The following is a 16,817-nucleotide window of genomic DNA, read 5'->3' as shown; positions in this document are numbered from 1 at the left end:
TATTTCTATTAATTTTATTACCGATCCTAGGTTAAGAAAATGGGCATTTTTCCTAATCTTGATTCTTAGGTTTAGAAGTTTGGTTACATGTGGGAATATGTAAGGCACCCCACAACGCCTATCCAAGGATAGTCCTTTGTTTTGATAAAACCTTAATTTTCAGAGATTGGCAGTAAAAACATGATTTTGGCATTGGCTTTTAGGGCTTTGCATGCATGGGGGCTTTGAGGTTTTGGCTTCTGAATGGGTGTGGTCCCAATCTATGCTTTCCTAAGGCATTCGGCAGGGTACCGGATTTCCACAGCGAAAATTCGGAGACATGTCACCTTGCTTTTGCGGCAAAAATTAGGCATTGCTTGCCTTAGGTGACACAGACTGTGATAATCACACCGAAAAAAGGGGGAGCAGGTATATATAAACAAACATCATGCATCATGCACAATGCTAGCACATAGAGCAGGAAAGTAAATGCCTACATCTCTAGAGCACGGCCCAAAATGTAGGTGTAGGGAAATAAACAAGGTCACCATACTCTAGAGATAAGGGGGAATGGTATACAACATGATATACCTAATACAAACCATCTAAGGGAGAAAGGGAGGAGGAAGAGAGAGGTTTAAAAGAATACATAACCAAATGGAAAAAACAGGACTCCTAAACCTACTGGACAATACTGCTCAGCTCATATCAACATGCTTGCGTCCGTGCCCTTTTTGCTTGTGCCTAGGAAATCGTGCCCTAGCTCCATGTGTCCTCGCTCCATATGCATACATGCAAAGGCAAAAACGAGAAACCAACAAACAAGCAATGGAAGGAAGAAATGCAGAGTGCGTATAAGAGGCATAAAGCAGACAAACACAATAGACATGGCAAGCATAGAAACAAGGACGCGAGCAAATAAGCGAACTGGCAAACAAGCAAGATAGCGAACAAACAAGCAAGAAAGTAAACAAAAGGTAGTGTCCGCAAGGGACAAATGTAGGTTTAAATCAGATGTCTGAGGCTTCATTATATTGAAGTACGGACGACACACCAACAAACAAGACTCATGCATGAACATATAAGCAAGCATGTAAAGCTGCACATAAAGCCAACGAGTGGCACAAGCAAGCATGGTAAGCAAATCATCACGCGGAGCAAAAAAAGGAAGGGTACGCATGGAGTAACCCAGCATTCAGAGACGCATCCCAAATGGTTACATCCAACCAAGGCCTCATGGGCGACGGATGTAGCCATACAACCACAAACCCGCTAAAGGCGTCAAACGTGGCAAAGCCTAGAATGATGGAGGCTAACACAAGTATAAAACATAGAAGCAAGTAAGCATAGACATGCAAAAAGGTGATCCAAACCTTTGATATGGGCCAAGGTGTATGGACGATGACAAAGACCATAGGTCTAGATCGGATCCTAACCATTAGGCCGAAACACAAGAAAGAAAGACAAAGCGACAAAAGGGATACAATAGCACATGGCATGACAAACATAGCCTAGGCCTAAGCACACAAACATGGCATGGAGCACACAAGCACAAGGAAGATGGCATAAAGCATATGGAACATATAAGCAAGGAAACAAGCATGTAAAACATAGATCCAAGCACACAAGCATGTGAAAACATAGATCTAAGCACACAAGCATGTGAAAACATAAATCTNCAAGTTGATCATCAAGATGTAGATAATATCTCCAACTTGAAAACCCTAAACTTTGTGTAAAGGAAAGCTCCTCAAAGATCTCACAAGAGATTTACACAAAACAGCAATGTATGAGCAATAATACAATTGGAGCAACCTTCAAAAACGTGGCTAGGGTTTTGTTTATATACCTAGGGTAAAAACATAAAACCCTAAACGTTTAAAGAAGTAGGGCTGAGTTGGAAATTCTGCAGAAAAATCAACCTGTGCAATTTTCGATCGATCGAGCCAGGCCGAAAGTCCCAAGTACTTCTGCAGTCACTCGATTCCAACTTTACAATAATAAACCAACTTTGAGCAAGCCTAGACAAGACTAAATACATTGTTTTGATCATGGTTTGCCAACATTACAAATTAAAGTTCTAAATACATAAAATCCTAAGACCTTAGAACCTAACAAGATAAAAGATTTGGGTGACCATATTGTTTTATTCATTTTCGTTAGTAAGGTTGAATTTGAATGAGTATTGGCTAGTCAAACTTGGAGTTTTGATAAGCATTTAGTTGCTATCCAACGGTATGAACTTTGGATGCTTGTTCGACTGTTATGTTTCGATTTTGTCCCATTTTGGATCCAAGTTTACGACATGCTAGTAAGATTAACGAACTGAGCAGTGGCAGAGGGCATTTGTTCTAGAATTGGGGAGGTTTATCCCTCTGAATTGTCAAAGATGGAAGGAGGAGATTATATGAGAGTTCGTTTCCTCATTGATATCTCAAAACCTCTTAGTCATGGACGTAAAATTTCGATGGATGATGGGAGCAATGGTTGGGTATCTTTCAAATGCGAGAGATTATCTAATATAAGTTATTGGTGTGGTGTGGGTGTCTTATGCACAATGACAAGGACTACGACTTGTGGTTAGATAGCGAAGGCACCCTGTCAATTGAATCGAGGTAGTATGGTGCTTGGATGTGTGCTCCTCTGTTCAGTCCGTCAAAAAAAGCTACTATAATGGTCTTGGGTTTTTACGCAAATAGGAAGGCTGGGGGAGGACAACAGTCACAGGGTGGTGGTTTAGCACCACTAAGCAGAAAACGATGCCAGAGAATTTAGGTTCAAAGGTGCCCCCTAAGGTAATCCCTGTTTCCCTGCCTTCTTTTACCAATTTTCCTTCTGTGACTAAAGTTTCAGGGATTGAGGAAGATATCCCTTGGTTTTGAGGGTCAGTGAAGGAAGGGAGGTATTTTGGCAAAGGATTTAAATGCCATTGATGAGGATTTGGGAAAATTTGAGTTTGTAGAGCAAAGCAATCTTGAGTAAGAATCCTTTCCTTTTAAGAAGACTAGCGGGCCCTCTCTTGGTGTATTTCGAGATAATTCCACAGTTGGTTCCCCGAGTTTCACTCACATCAAGACCACCCTCCAAATACTAAAAATCACGTGTCTCATGGTCCCCAGTTAGTTGATATCTCAAATCATCAACCACCAAGGCATGCCTCTTTTGTTTCTAGGCCAAAGTGGTCACGTGTTCCTCGTACTTCTCCAGATAGTAAGGAAGCCTTGTTTTCATACACAGGACAAAAAAGAGACTCTGTGGTGGACTCTAATCAACTTGTATTACCAAACAAGAAATTTCTAGTTTCTCAAGATGATAAGGAAAACTCCAAAATTTTGGCAGAAGCTGGTTCCTAGCCCTACCAAGGATTATGAGTATCCTGTGTTGGAACTGTCAGGGGCTTGGGAACCAGTAGACAATTCAAGAGCTTGGGGATATTATCTGAGCACAAGATCCTATAGTTGTGTTCTTAGCTGAAACATAGCTAGTTGAAGCTAGGTTTGCAAGTATTTGAAATTCTTTACAATTCGGTCATTACCATGGAGTTTCAAAAGTGAATCATGGTGGTGGCTTTGCTCTTTTTTGGAAGAAGGATTTTGATTTGCAGGTTGTTTCTTCCTCCCTTAATCACATAGATGTAGTGGTTTGTAAAGGTACTAATAAAGCTTGGTGATTTACGGGCTTTTACGTAGCTTCTAAGACCCATCTTCGCTTTGACTCTTGGAATTTATTGAGAAACCTACATAATCAGTTTGCCTTATTGTGGCTATGTGGGGGTGATTTTAATGAACTCTTGAAGTCTCATGAGAAAAAAGGGGGTCGTTCTCGCCCTTTTGGGCAGATGCAAAAGTTCCGAGAGGTGTTAGATGAATACGGTTTGTTGGATTTGGGCTTTACTGGGAAAAAGTTTACATGATTTAAGAATTATCCCTCTGGTGGTATATGGGAACATCTTGACAAGGCAGTTAGCACAGCTAATTAGGTAGAGCGTTTTCCTACAACAAAAGTTCAGTCTTTGGTTTGTGGGTAGTCCGATCACAACCTTATTTTAATTCTACCTAAAGGCATCTTAGTGAAACCTCATTGACCTTGGCGCTTTGAAAAATTGACGTGTGTCAAACAAAGCTTAAAAGGTGGACTAAGAACTCAATTTGTAATATTTCAAGGAGTCTAGTTGAAAAGAAAAAGATGCTGAGTAAAGCAGAGGCAGCGGTAATACAGGGGGCAGCTTGGATTTTTTTTTTTTTTTTTTTTTTTTTTTGCAACTAAAATTTGAAGTAAATGAGTTACTTCATATGGAAGAACAAATGTGGCAGCAGAGAAGCTATGCTCATTGGATGGTCTCAGGTGATAGCAACACGAAGTAATTCCATAATAGGGCCTCCTAATGCTTTCGCTGTAACTCCATATCTGAGCTCCATGATTCAAATGGTTTGCTAGTGTCAGGAGAAGAAAACGTTTCAGCCATGGTTGTGGACTATTATAGTTAGCTTTTCTCCTCCTCAAACGCGACTGACATGGAGGTTGTGGTCCAACACACCAAAAGGGTGGTGAGTGTAGATATGAATGATATTTTGGTTGAAGATTTTACAAAAATGGAGGTCGAAGTAGCCTTAAAGCAAATGGCGCCTTTAAAAGCTCCCGACCCCGATGGTATGCCTCCAATCTTTTTCCAACATTATTGGGATAGTATTGGTGATGACATTGTTAAGGCTGTTTTATTTTTTTTAAATGCCAAAGAAATAATGCCAGGTTTGAACTATACTTATATTACTCTCATCCCTAAAGTTAAGAGTCTAGAATATATCTCTGAATTTTGTCCTATAGCACTTTTTAATGTCCTATATAAACTTGTCTCAAAAGTTATGGCTAAGATATTAAAAAGAGTTTTGCCTCAAATTATCTCTAAATCTCAAAGCGCTTTCCAACCGGATAAAGCCATCTTGGATAACATCTTGGTGGCTTTTGAGACCCTCCACCACATGATGATGAAGAAAACGGGTAGAGTGGGACATGTGGCTCTAAAATTAGATATAAGTAAGGCGTATGATAGATTGGAGTGAGGGTTCTTGAAGAAGATTATGGAGAAAATGTGTCTTCATCCCACATGGATAGGGTGGATTATGGAGTGTGTTCAGTCGGTTACATACTCTATTTTGGTAAATTATGAACCCAAGGGCCACATCATTCCATCTAGAGGTATTTGTCAAGGGGATCCCTTGTCTCCATATCTCTTCTTACTATGTTTAGAGGGTTTAAATGGGCTCATTCAACATGCAGTAGATGGTGGACAAATTGAGGGGTTTGCTCTTTGTTGATCTAGTCCAAAGATTTCTCACTTATTTTTCGCAGATGATAGTCTCTTTTTTTGCCGGGCTCAAGTAGAGGATGTGGTAGCCATTCAGGCTTTTTTGAGTTTATATGAGAAGGCTTCAGGTTAAAAGATTAACTCACACAAGCATGTGAAAACATAAATCTAGGCACACAAGCATGTGAAAACATAGATCTAGGCACACAAGCATGTGAAAACATAGATCTAGGCATAGGTATAGCAACACGCGTATGAACATGTGAAAGCTTAGCACATAGACATGAAAGAACATGAATCCAAGCATATAAGCATGTACGAAAGCAGATCTAAGTATAAAACATGGCGAAAAGCACACGAACACATAGATCTGAGCAAAGCATAACCATAGACATGATATCAAGCATGTGAGCACATAACCCTAACATCAACATAGAGCAAAAAGAGGAACAAGACATAGAAAAACATGGCATAAAAAAATGAACACATAGGAAAGACAAATAAACATGTAAAAAGCATAGAAACATGTGGATCTAGCCAAACAACACATGGGAGAAAAAAAAATAGATCTAAGCATAGAAAGCGTGGCATAAAGCATAAAGCATAAAGCATGTAGATCTAGACAAATAGATATGTAAACAAGCATATAAACATGTGGATTAAATCAAACAACACATGGGAAAGATAGATCTAGGCACAAACACATGGCATGCGACATGGAAGCATGTGGAAAAACCTGGGAAAGAGAAGATCTAAGCATAGAAAGCATGGCATAAAGCATGAAAACATGTAGATCTAAATATATAAGCATGTAAGGACGTAGATCTAAGCATAAAACATGGCATAAGGCATAAAAAGCAAGGAGATTTAAGTTAAAAGCACAAATAAAGCAAGAAACATGCTAAAGAAAGCAATAAATCATGTTATTCAAGCCAAAAGAAATGATAAAAAGCTTAATAAGCTTTAAAGGAAAAGGGGTATGGATAGTAGCTAACAAGCTACATCCATACCCCTTAAACCTCAAATCCAAGCTATGGAACCAAGGAGAGGAAGATGGAGGGTATGAACACTACCTTGTATTTTTGGAGAAGAGGGAAGAATCAAGAAGTTTTGATGTGTTTTTGTGTTTTTTGGGAGAGAAATATGGTGAGAAAAAGAGAAACAATGCCCAAAAACGCCCAAAATAGCTCCTTAAAACCCAATTTTTTTAGTTCTGGTCCAATCTAGGGTGCTAGGGGCTATTTATAGCCCTTGGCACGCTTCCCATGGCCTGTTGCACCTTGTAGGGCCACCAAGTTGGGTCAGGTTGGAGGCCCTTCAAGGGCTGCTGCTGATGTCATCATGACATCAGCAAATTCGTCGTGTAGCGCTTTTTAAGTTTTGACTTCGAATGTGCATTTGGAAGTCTTCTTGGACATAGATTGAGGCGACCTTGGTGTCCTTGGAAAGCTCTAGATGTCTAGTTTTCAAAAAGCTAAAGAAATTAAAAATCCAACAATTGGATCAAAAGTTATGATCTCGGGAAGTGTGCTAACACGCTTTTCATAGTTTTCTCAATATCTCAACCGTTTTAATTCCGATTTCGACCCATGAATAGTCGTTGGAATGAGAATTTGATTATCTTTTCAATGGCATTGGTTTCAACTTGTTTTGATAGCTGGGTCAAAATTAGATTTTTTGGGGCCCACCAAGAAGCTCGGGTTTGATATAAAACCATGAAAAATGTTGTTTTGTGAGTATTTTAACATTGTTTGACCTTTGGTCAACCCAGGGTTGACTAGGAGTATTTTGGTCATTTTGGCCGAAAAAAGTACTTTGGGTGCTCCGATGTCTAAACGAGTTGCGTCACGTCATTTTGGATGTCCTCGTGGCCCCATAGAGAGAAAATGATTTTTTTTTTCGAGTTAGGCACGCAAATTGAGGGCAAAAAAAAAAATGGTATCGATAGCTAGAAAAGGAAGTATGGAGATTGATTCACAACACGGATTCCCTTTCTTATAAAGTTTTTAAGGCCAAGTACTTTCCAAATGGCAGTGTGTTTGAAGCAAAGTCAACCACGGGTTCATTTGCTTGGAAAAGTATTATTCGCTCTAGAAACTTAATTGAAAGGAATGCCCGATGGAGAATAGGAGATGGCAAAAGTATTTAAATTTTCTAGGATGCATGGTTACTGAATTCAAATGAAGGTGGAATTCTCTTTCACAGAGGCATACTTGCTCCTAATGCCACAGTTAATGTGCTCATAGATCCTCAGACGGGGTGGTGGAACTTAAGTCTGATTGATCAATGTTTTTATCCCCCTAATGCTCAAATCATAAAACCCTTTCCCTTATGTATCACTCCTTAATCTGATTCCTTGGTTTGGCCTGTTGAGAGAAATGCTCATTTTTTAGTGAAGACGGGGTATAAAGCTTTATGTGGAGACTTATAGGTGGTAGGAATTGAAACAGATAATGTGGAAGCACAGAGGAGTTTGTGGAAGGGTGTTTGGAAGCTCAAAGTCCTAGGTAAGATAAAACATTTTCTTTGGAAGTCTTATACAAATTATTTGCCCACAAAAGTAAATTTGTTAAAGAGAACCATTATACAAGAAGATGTTTGTCACCTTTGTTCCGATCACTCAGAAGATGTCCTACACACATTGTAGGGATGTGTGAAGGTTCATCAGGTATGGCAAAGAAATTTTGGGTGGCTGGACAGCAATCGGGTTGCGGGAGGATCTTTTTCTGACCTAGTACAGCTAGTTCAGACAAAACCAAAGCTATTTCCTCTGTTTGCAGTCACGACTTAGGCAGTCTGGCATCATTGAAACAAGTCTCGTCTTCAAGAACATACCATTCCTTTAGACAGACTAGTAGCTTTTGCAGAAAATTATCTGCAGAATTTTGCAGCTAGGCTTGGTCAGAAGCTGCCACCTGAGAGAACAGCAGCAACATCAGTTAAATGGAGGCCGCCAAGTGAAAATATAGTGAAGATTAACTTTTATAAGGTGCTATTTGGGGAGTTAGACGAAGCGAGGCTTGGTGTGGTGATTCGTAATTCAAAGGGAAAGGTGATGGCTGCCCTTTCTGAAAAAATTGTGAAACCACTAGTAGCGGAGACTGTTGATTATTGGCTGCTCATCGTGCTGTGCTATTTTCAATTGAAATAGGTTTCCATAGTTCAGTTTTTGAGGGGGATTCCACTACTGTTATCAAGTTCTTACAAGATAGGAATGTGTCAAATTCAGAGGGAGGTCATATTATAAAAGACATAGTGTCTTATTTAAACTCTTTCCAGAGTTGTTCTTTCTCTCATGTTGGTTGGCAAGGCAATGCGGTTATGCATGCCTTAGCCCAAAGAACTAGATTATCTTTTACTTTAGAGGTTTAGATGGAGTTTGTTCCTCCAGAAATTTCTTCTTTTGTACTGTCTAACCTTCAGGTTTAGTTTTTATAAAGATGGCTTAGTTTTCTTCTCAAAAAAAAAAAAATATATATATATATATATCAAACACGTGGGAATATAGAACTGCAAATATTTGGATTACCTTCAGCTTTGAAATAGAGAGCAAACCACTTTCTTGGTAGCATTTCATTGTAAAAGAGACCCAAAAAAAAAAAAAACACACACACACACACACATAACACTGCAATAGATAAAATACACTTGACATACCATATGGTTTGAAGGAACAAAACGATATCCCCATTTAAGAATATAGGCTTGTAGTTCTGAAAGGAGCTCTATACTTGCAGGAGTTCCAAAACCATTCCTTTTTTGGTTAAGAGAAATAGATGACGTCTAATGGTTTATATATCTTCTATTTAATTTATCTCTCTAATTTTATAAGGGCAGTGGCAACTGAATATTATGAACTGGTTGGATTCAATGAGAAAAGTAAGAGGCAATAAAGGAGGAGATGGAGAGTTTGAGGCATTAAAGAGTTTACAGGGAAGTTTAAAATAGTGGAGATAGAAAGTCATAGGTGTTATGGAAGTTGAAGTGAATACTATAAAAGCATTATGGAAGATGAAGTGAAAACTGCAAAAACATTAAAAGACTAATAGAAAAAGAATGGAAATAAAATACAATTTTTTATTAATGAAAATAAAATAATGACATGATTGTTGATGTGGCTCAATTAGAGCGTAGCAACAATAAATGTTATGCTTCAGTTTTTAGATAGATATAGATTTGCTGGTGATATTTCCGCCTTATGGTGTTTTTAAAACAAGACTGCTTTTGAAGCAATTTGTATTTATGTTAATGGTATATATATTGAGAATTTTAATACTAATGGCATGGAAGATCTAATACTATATATAATAGTAGAAGCTTTTACCAGGTGTTGACACGTAAGGCAAAATGACCTCTTAAAATACTGACACGTATTCAATTTTTTCTTTAAAAATCCGTACGTTGCAACGTTTGGTACTTCAAAACTCTGCACACGCTTGCAATTAAAAAACCGGTTAGAAAAAAAACCCATTAAAAAAAAAAAAAAGGCGTTGCAATTAAGAGAAAGAAAATTAGTTCTTACATTTAAGGAGGTAGTGACATGTTTAAATAAAAAGGCGATAAATTAGGTTGTTTGGTATTGCTACACACCGTTTAAAAGCCTATTGTTATAAATAACAACAAAATAACCGGTTAAAATTAAAGCATACACGGAAATGGAAATTGAGAAGCGATGAAAGATAGAGAACGGAGAAGGAGAGAGAGATCGAGAGATCGAAAACTGAAACCCAAAACATCAGACACCATTCAAGATGAAGAAGAGCCGTACAGTCTCTTCCATCCCCAAACTCTCTCTCTCTCTCTTCTCACGAACCCTAATCTTTTTCTTCAAGAATATTCAATCCCTTCAATCCAGGCTACAGGTTTGTTCTTTAATTCAATCTTTTTCTGATTCAAGAGTCACGTATTTGTTTCTTGCTCTCTATATTATTGAATTCCTCAAATTTTTAAATTTTTTTGAAAAATCATATTTGAATTGATCTTTGTGTGTGTGTGTATGGCGAACGGTACAGATTCGAAGGAGTTTGTGTTGCTATGTCGGGTTCGAACGGGTTACAAGCGCGAGTTCGCCTTCGCAATGAAGGCGCAATCAGAGATCTGCGAGTATCAGAACCGGCTCCGGTACGTTTTTCTTCATTTTTTAAGACTTGGGTATGAAATATTACTTTTTATTGAGTTTTTTTTTGTTGGATACGTTTAGATTTGATCTTGGCTTTGATTCCTTTTTGTTTTGGGTTTTTGGGTTCTCCATGAAAATGTTTGTTTTCTCAATTTTTCGATATTTTTTTCCCTATTTTGGATTACAGAAATCACTAAGCCTTTCCCTGTTTTCTAATATCTGCGTTCAAAGTTTTTTTTTTTTTTTCCTGGGGTTTTGATTTGGAAAACCGGTTTTGCTGTTGATTCACCACCAATCTCCTCTTTCACATGTAACTTCTTTTCTCTTTTTTTCTCTCTTTGGAGCACTGGCCATTCAGGTTTTTCTCTCTCACTCTTTGGGTTTTCAGTTTTGGTAGATATTTGGATTCCAATTGGTTCTTAATTTTTCCAATCCTACTTTTAATTTTGATTTTAGGTTTTTGAATGTTTTGGTAGGTATTTAGAAGCCAAAAACAGCGATTGATAGAGATCACAAGGCAGAGAGAGAAACATTTGAGGACTGCCATTACCGCTATTCTGGCCTTCTGCAATCATCCGGTCTCTTGCTGACTTGCTATCAGTAAGTTTCGATTTTGCAAAACATTTTTTACTTTTTGAGAAAGAAATTGGCGTTAAATATTATTTAGGCTTGGGATTGTTTTTGCTGTACGTATTTGGCTGAGATTAAGGTATTTTGATTATTTTGGTTTGATTTTTTTTTGCTTAAACCTTATGACTGACAACCTCTTGCTATTGACATATAAAGAAACCAAAACATTTAGAATCAACATTAAGAGAAAGTTGGTAACTGTAAGTCAAGCACAAAGACGAAGAGATGGACAGCGAGAAAGAGGAAACAGAATATTCACACCCATTGGCAGGTAAAGCTTTTAAATAAAAATAACAAATTCGGCTTTAAAGTCTACAATTTGGTTTGGAATCCGTTTGAACTAAAGTCTTTTGGTTAGAATCAAATAGTTGCTTTAAGAGACTTATTTTATTTTGGGTATTTGTGTTAGATTTAATTTTGTTTAGGGCATTTGTTTTTATAAAACATCAATTGACTCAAATTTAAACTTCGCTTTTAAGATAATGTGGTGTTGAAGAACTTGCGTGGCTAACATGTTTTATTCTTTACAAATTCTCGTCACAGTTTAAAAAAAAATCATGTGGGTTGCATGTTTTGATCATTCTAGAATAGATTTTTTACATTGTTAGTGGTATCCAATAGAGTTTTTTCTCTCACTACCCGTTTCTACTTTGCAGTCTCTACTGATAGTGTTCTGCAAAACTTTTCAAAAGAACATAAACAATTTTGGCCCCCAAACTCTCCCTATAATGTTTTTTTAAAGATAAGATTATCATCCTGTATAGTGATAAACTTTGTATATGCTACACAAAAAATAAAAAATAAAATTAAATAAAATTAAAATTAAATGGGCATTCATAAAAACTAGGATGTATACAAATTTTTTTTGAACAAACTTACATTGGAGAGTTGGAGTTGACCATGAAAGGAGACCCATTTCTTGGTCTCTCTCTCTCTGAGTCCTTAGTATTTGGCATCTAGACTCAGTATTTAGTCTGGGTTTTCTTTCCTTCTTCTTCTTTTTCTTCTTCTTATTCTTCTTCGTCCTTACTTCTTTGTCCCTTTTACAGTTTTTTACTTATGAATCTCTAAGTCGAAGGTTTCTTTTTTCACGTTACAATTTGCTGGATTGCTCCAACTCCTACCACATGTGTGGCTCACGTGTTCTAGCCACCAGCTACCACCAACTTCAATATATTTACTATTTTATTTGTTATTTTTACCATTTCATTAGTGTTTTTAGGACAATAACATTTCATTCGTTTTTTTCCAGTTTCCAAAAAGTGAATTTGACACTTGATGTGGTTTTCTTTGTTTGCTAGCAAAACACTTCTTGCTATTTATATCATCATTTTTTGCTCTGTACTCCACTAATTTTTTTTTTTGGAACCAACCTTTTTTTACCCCCTCCTATTACTAAAATAATTTTAATTATTGATAGATTTTGTAGCTATCTGAATTCTGGGTTGTACATGAACCACTAACAAATGCAGAATCAAGTTTTGATTGGTCGTGGTCCAAACCTTCATTTTTTAGATTTAAATTTTCACTGAATTGCTGCATTACTTTTTACAGTTCAACCCATATTTTCAATGTTTTCTTAGGCTTCGTTTGCAGTATTTCTTTCATCTTTCTCTGCTGCAATTTAAAATTGCTATGTTTTATTTATTTATTTATTTTTTTTGAGCAATTGGAAATAATGGCTGCAATTATATGGATTGCCCTCTTTGCAGTTTCACTAAGAATAGTTAGGTATATAAAAGTGCTCACCACAGCCAAGAAAGAAAACCAAAAATCCATAAACTGATACCAAAGCAGTAGTAAAAGTTACAGCAGTTACACATCACGCGCATGATACAATGCACTTGAAATTCCACTAGACATGAATTGGATCTTACCTTCTGTTGTAGGACTTTAAAAGTAGGAAGTAAGGCTACAGCATTTGATGCAACATGAAAAATAGTTTGCAATCTCTGTTCTAATGGTTAAGAGATGTCATTTTTTGGTTTCACATGCTGTGCAAACCAAAAACCAGCTCAGCTAGATGTTGCATAGATCACTATTATCCATAGAAACATCATGCCAAATTAAATTAAATTAAATTAAAGGGAGTAGATATATCATAGAGTCCAAAGAGAATAATTGCACAGATCACTATTACCCATAGAAATCCTTGGGTAAAGTATAATTGAAAACCAGATTTCGCTTATACTTGAGCTCACTACATTTTCTGTTTTAGAGCATTTTGGTTTCTTAAGTTATATTTAAACTTAATTAATTTGTGCCTTGCTACTTTGTGTTTTGTGTTATAGTTATTTCTGTGAAATGAAAGTTATGTTTTTCTCACCTCTAAGTTTTAACTATTTGATCATCTGGGTGTTTCTTTTAAATATTATTAGATATTATTCTCATATACTTTAAATGAAAACATGACAATTGTTAATGCCTAACTGATTAAAAAAATTTGTAGGTAACTATTGACTGTCATTCACGTGGGCAACAAAGCTCTACATCAACTTTGACATTCCAAAAGTCACAAAGGAAATTATTCCAAAAGGACCTCCTAAAGGACTAGATGGATAACTTTCTTACATAATAGAAAAATAGTTGCTGAAATAGAAGACTTGGATGCATAAAAAATGCTTAAGAATTATGCACCAAGCTCTATTCTTCATACCCTTTTCTTATTTACTTAATTTTCTGTTTTATTTCAGATTATGAGAGATTTAATTTTCTGTATTTAGGCTGTGGTTTTGTAATCTGAGCATCCTAAGACTCTTATATCAACATGAATTTAAGTTTTGTAATATATGTGATTCTAATTTTGAACTCAGTTATAAATATAGATTGTAATTCATTTGCCTCTATTAGATTGCTGCACTGTTTAGTGTAGCCTTATTTTGGGAATACAAGATTGATGAAAATTGAGAATGCTATGAGTATGCATTTTTATAGGTGCTACATTAAAAAGCTTCTAATTTCAAGTAATGAATCTGAGTCCTAATTAAGTACTGAGCTTGATTGTTGACCTTTTGGGTTTATATTATACAAATAACAACTAAAGGGTATGAACAAGGCAAATATTCGGAGTTGAGAAAATTAAAATACAAACCATTGCGGGAGATCGCCAACTTTTGGAAAACTAAATATCAAGAAACCTATTAATCTATTGTGCTTGGTCTCTTACTTTTTTCCTTTTTTGGAGTCCCAAGTTGTTCAAGTATTAGGAAAGCTGTTAATCTATTAAATAAATAAAAAGGAATAGCATAATGTTAACATATATACAATTTTACATAGATAAAATTAATTGGTGACATGCAAAGCCAAGATTGTTAATGTTAACAACAAATGGGATATTATTTTTGCATGTCTTACATGCAACACAAAGCTCAATCCTATGAAAGGAGTTTAATGGTGTGAGTGATGTAAAGGTGAGCCTAAATTATAAAATGATCCCGCGCATTGCGCGGGTTAAACGCTAGTTTATATAAAATCATGACTCTAACTTTTGTTAAAGGCTGCAGAAGTAGGAAATGAAACTTTTGCAATTTTGCTTTTGATTGCAAAGTTTTGCAATGTAGGAAGGTTATGATAGGGAAACTTTAGTTGTAGAGTAGAAAGAAGAATGAAGCAATCCAAGAGAGACTCTTTGAGATACAATCTAAAGTCTACAACAATATTCTTTCATATTTTTTGTTACTGTTACTTTTAAATGTCTCCAAAATGTGGTCAATGCTTATACTAGTCCTCACTTGGTCAAGAAGTTGCCCACAGATATCTTGCAAAGCTTCATAAATATCCCTGCTCTTTTTACAAGCCAACATGCATACTATCACAGATGGTTGAGATTGGACTAAGAAACCACTGCATTAGGAGTGGCAGTTTCTAGTGAGCCCACTCTACTCTAAAGAAGAACAATCTTGACTATTCTTTTATTTTTATATATATATATAACTGAAGTTTTTGAATCACCTACAATTTTTCAGTCAGCATTTTTTTTTTTAATTTTTAAATCTGATTTATTTCTTTTTATTATATATATATATATATATACTTCCCTTTCTCAAACCAAATACTCTTTCCCAACATAATATTCTGAAACCAAAACCCAGACCACTATCGGTCCTCCTCTCCCACAACTCAACGACTCCACCTTTTTCAGCCGGCAAAGATAAAGAATAGAGTCCTCCTGCCTTCACTAGCCTGCCACCATCGGTCAGCCAGCAAAACTACTACTAGTAAAACTAATTTCTTGCGTTTTCCCCTTTCAATTGTAATACTTGGGATTTTCTTTCTTAATCTTCTTCTCCTTCTAAGTGAGAGTTTTTTTTGTGTAATTTGGGTGGCTCAAATTTTTTTTCCTTCCCTTTGATGTTCACACTGTCACGCTACCGTACTGTGCTTTTTCCTGAGACTTCGTAAGGGTGCGGAGAGAGTTTACAAGGCTATCACCACCAATCTACTGCCACTATCAGATGGCTGGAATTGCAGCAGGTAAAGTTTTTTTTTTTTTTTTTTTTTTTTTGATGGTGTCAGCTGGGGTGCCTCTAAGTTTCTCATATACTTACTTGAAACTTTTCAGTTTGAGTCTTCTACAGATACAATAGTTGTTGAAGAAATGACCTTTAGTATGCAAAGGATCAATTCTGCCTTGCTTGTATGTTTAACTGTCTGCCCAAGGGATAGGGTCATTGTGGAAAAGGCAATAAATGTTTTATTCCATATCTCTGTTCTAAAGTTCATTGATCTTCGTACTTGAAGTTTTCTCCACCTTGGTAAGAGATTTAAACCATTTGTGTGGGAATATAAAGAAGAAAACTACCTGGTTTTCAGTGAAACATTGACTTTTCACTTCGGGAACAGTTGGTTGTCTAAAAAGAAAAAGTTAAAAGATGTGGGCCGCAACAGTTATGGAAATAAACCATTTAAAAAGGGCAGTGTTGGTCTGGATAGCATATATAATGACGTAAATACATCAAACTAGTTGCTAACCCATGCGATGCACAAGAAAGCTACTAAAAATGAGATCAACTCTAAAATTAGAATCATTTTCCAAGTTAGACTACAAAATTATGTAAAAGAATTAATTTCATGTTACAGTCTAGTTTTTTTTATTGGTAGCAAAATCACTTGCATGATCGAATTTGGTCTCAATGGATTAAGTGCAAATCCTTCATCTAGACATTCAAGTATTAGGATAAATGATGTGTTTTTGATAGGTAAAAATTAAGATAAAAAACAATTACACATATACACAAAACAAAAACAAAAAAAAATTGTTTACCAAAGAACCTCAAATATGTCAAATTTGCCAAAAAGATACATCACATATTAATGCATAAACACATCTACATAACTTTTGAATAATCCAAGTGCAACAACATTAGAAGCAACCTTTAGGCTTCTTCACTATTTCAAGTGGCTTGTAAACAATGTCATATTTACTTCTCAGTTCTATTCATCATTCTACAATATAAAAGTCACAATCAACACGTATGCATCTCATAAAATCCATAAGCAAGTTTTTGTTTTTTGTTTTTTTAATTTTCCTTCACCCTTCTCAGTTTGACTAAAGAGAAACCAAAGTGAATGAAAAAAGTTCATAATTTAAAGCCGAAAAGTTAAAGTTTACTTCTTTATGGTGTTTCACACAAAGTAGATACAAAACCATGTCTTTTTTATAAGAGTTCAAGTTAATTTCAAAACACAAACAGGTCCAGTTCAATATGATGTAGCAAGAACCTTTGAGAATGAAACTACAACATACTTCAAATAATGATGAAATTGCCCATTTCCATAATCTGA

At 36.1% G+C, this 16,817-nt stretch overlaps 1 long non-coding RNA gene across 1 annotated transcript; it reads left to right on the top strand.

Annotated features, from left to right (window-relative positions):
- The first annotated feature begins 9,879 nt into the window (after nt 1–9,879).
- Nucleotides 9,880–13,845, top strand: LOC112039517 (uncharacterized). The gene is made up of 5 exons (XR_010624871.1): nt 9,880–10,146; nt 10,297–10,405; nt 10,880–11,003; nt 11,190–11,304; nt 13,483–13,845. It is a non-coding gene; the product is annotated as an uncharacterized LOC112039517 (long non-coding RNA).
- The last annotated feature ends 2,972 nt before the right edge of the window (nt 13,846–16,817 follow it).

The sequence above is a fragment of the Quercus suber genome, unplaced genomic scaffold (assembly GCF_002906115.3).
Source record: "Quercus suber isolate HL8 unplaced genomic scaffold, Cork oak 2.0 scaffold_494, whole genome shotgun sequence".
Lineage (NCBI taxonomy): Eukaryota > Viridiplantae > Streptophyta > Magnoliopsida > Fagales > Fagaceae > Quercus > Quercus suber.
This window is presented reverse-complemented; position numbering and strand designations above follow the sequence as displayed.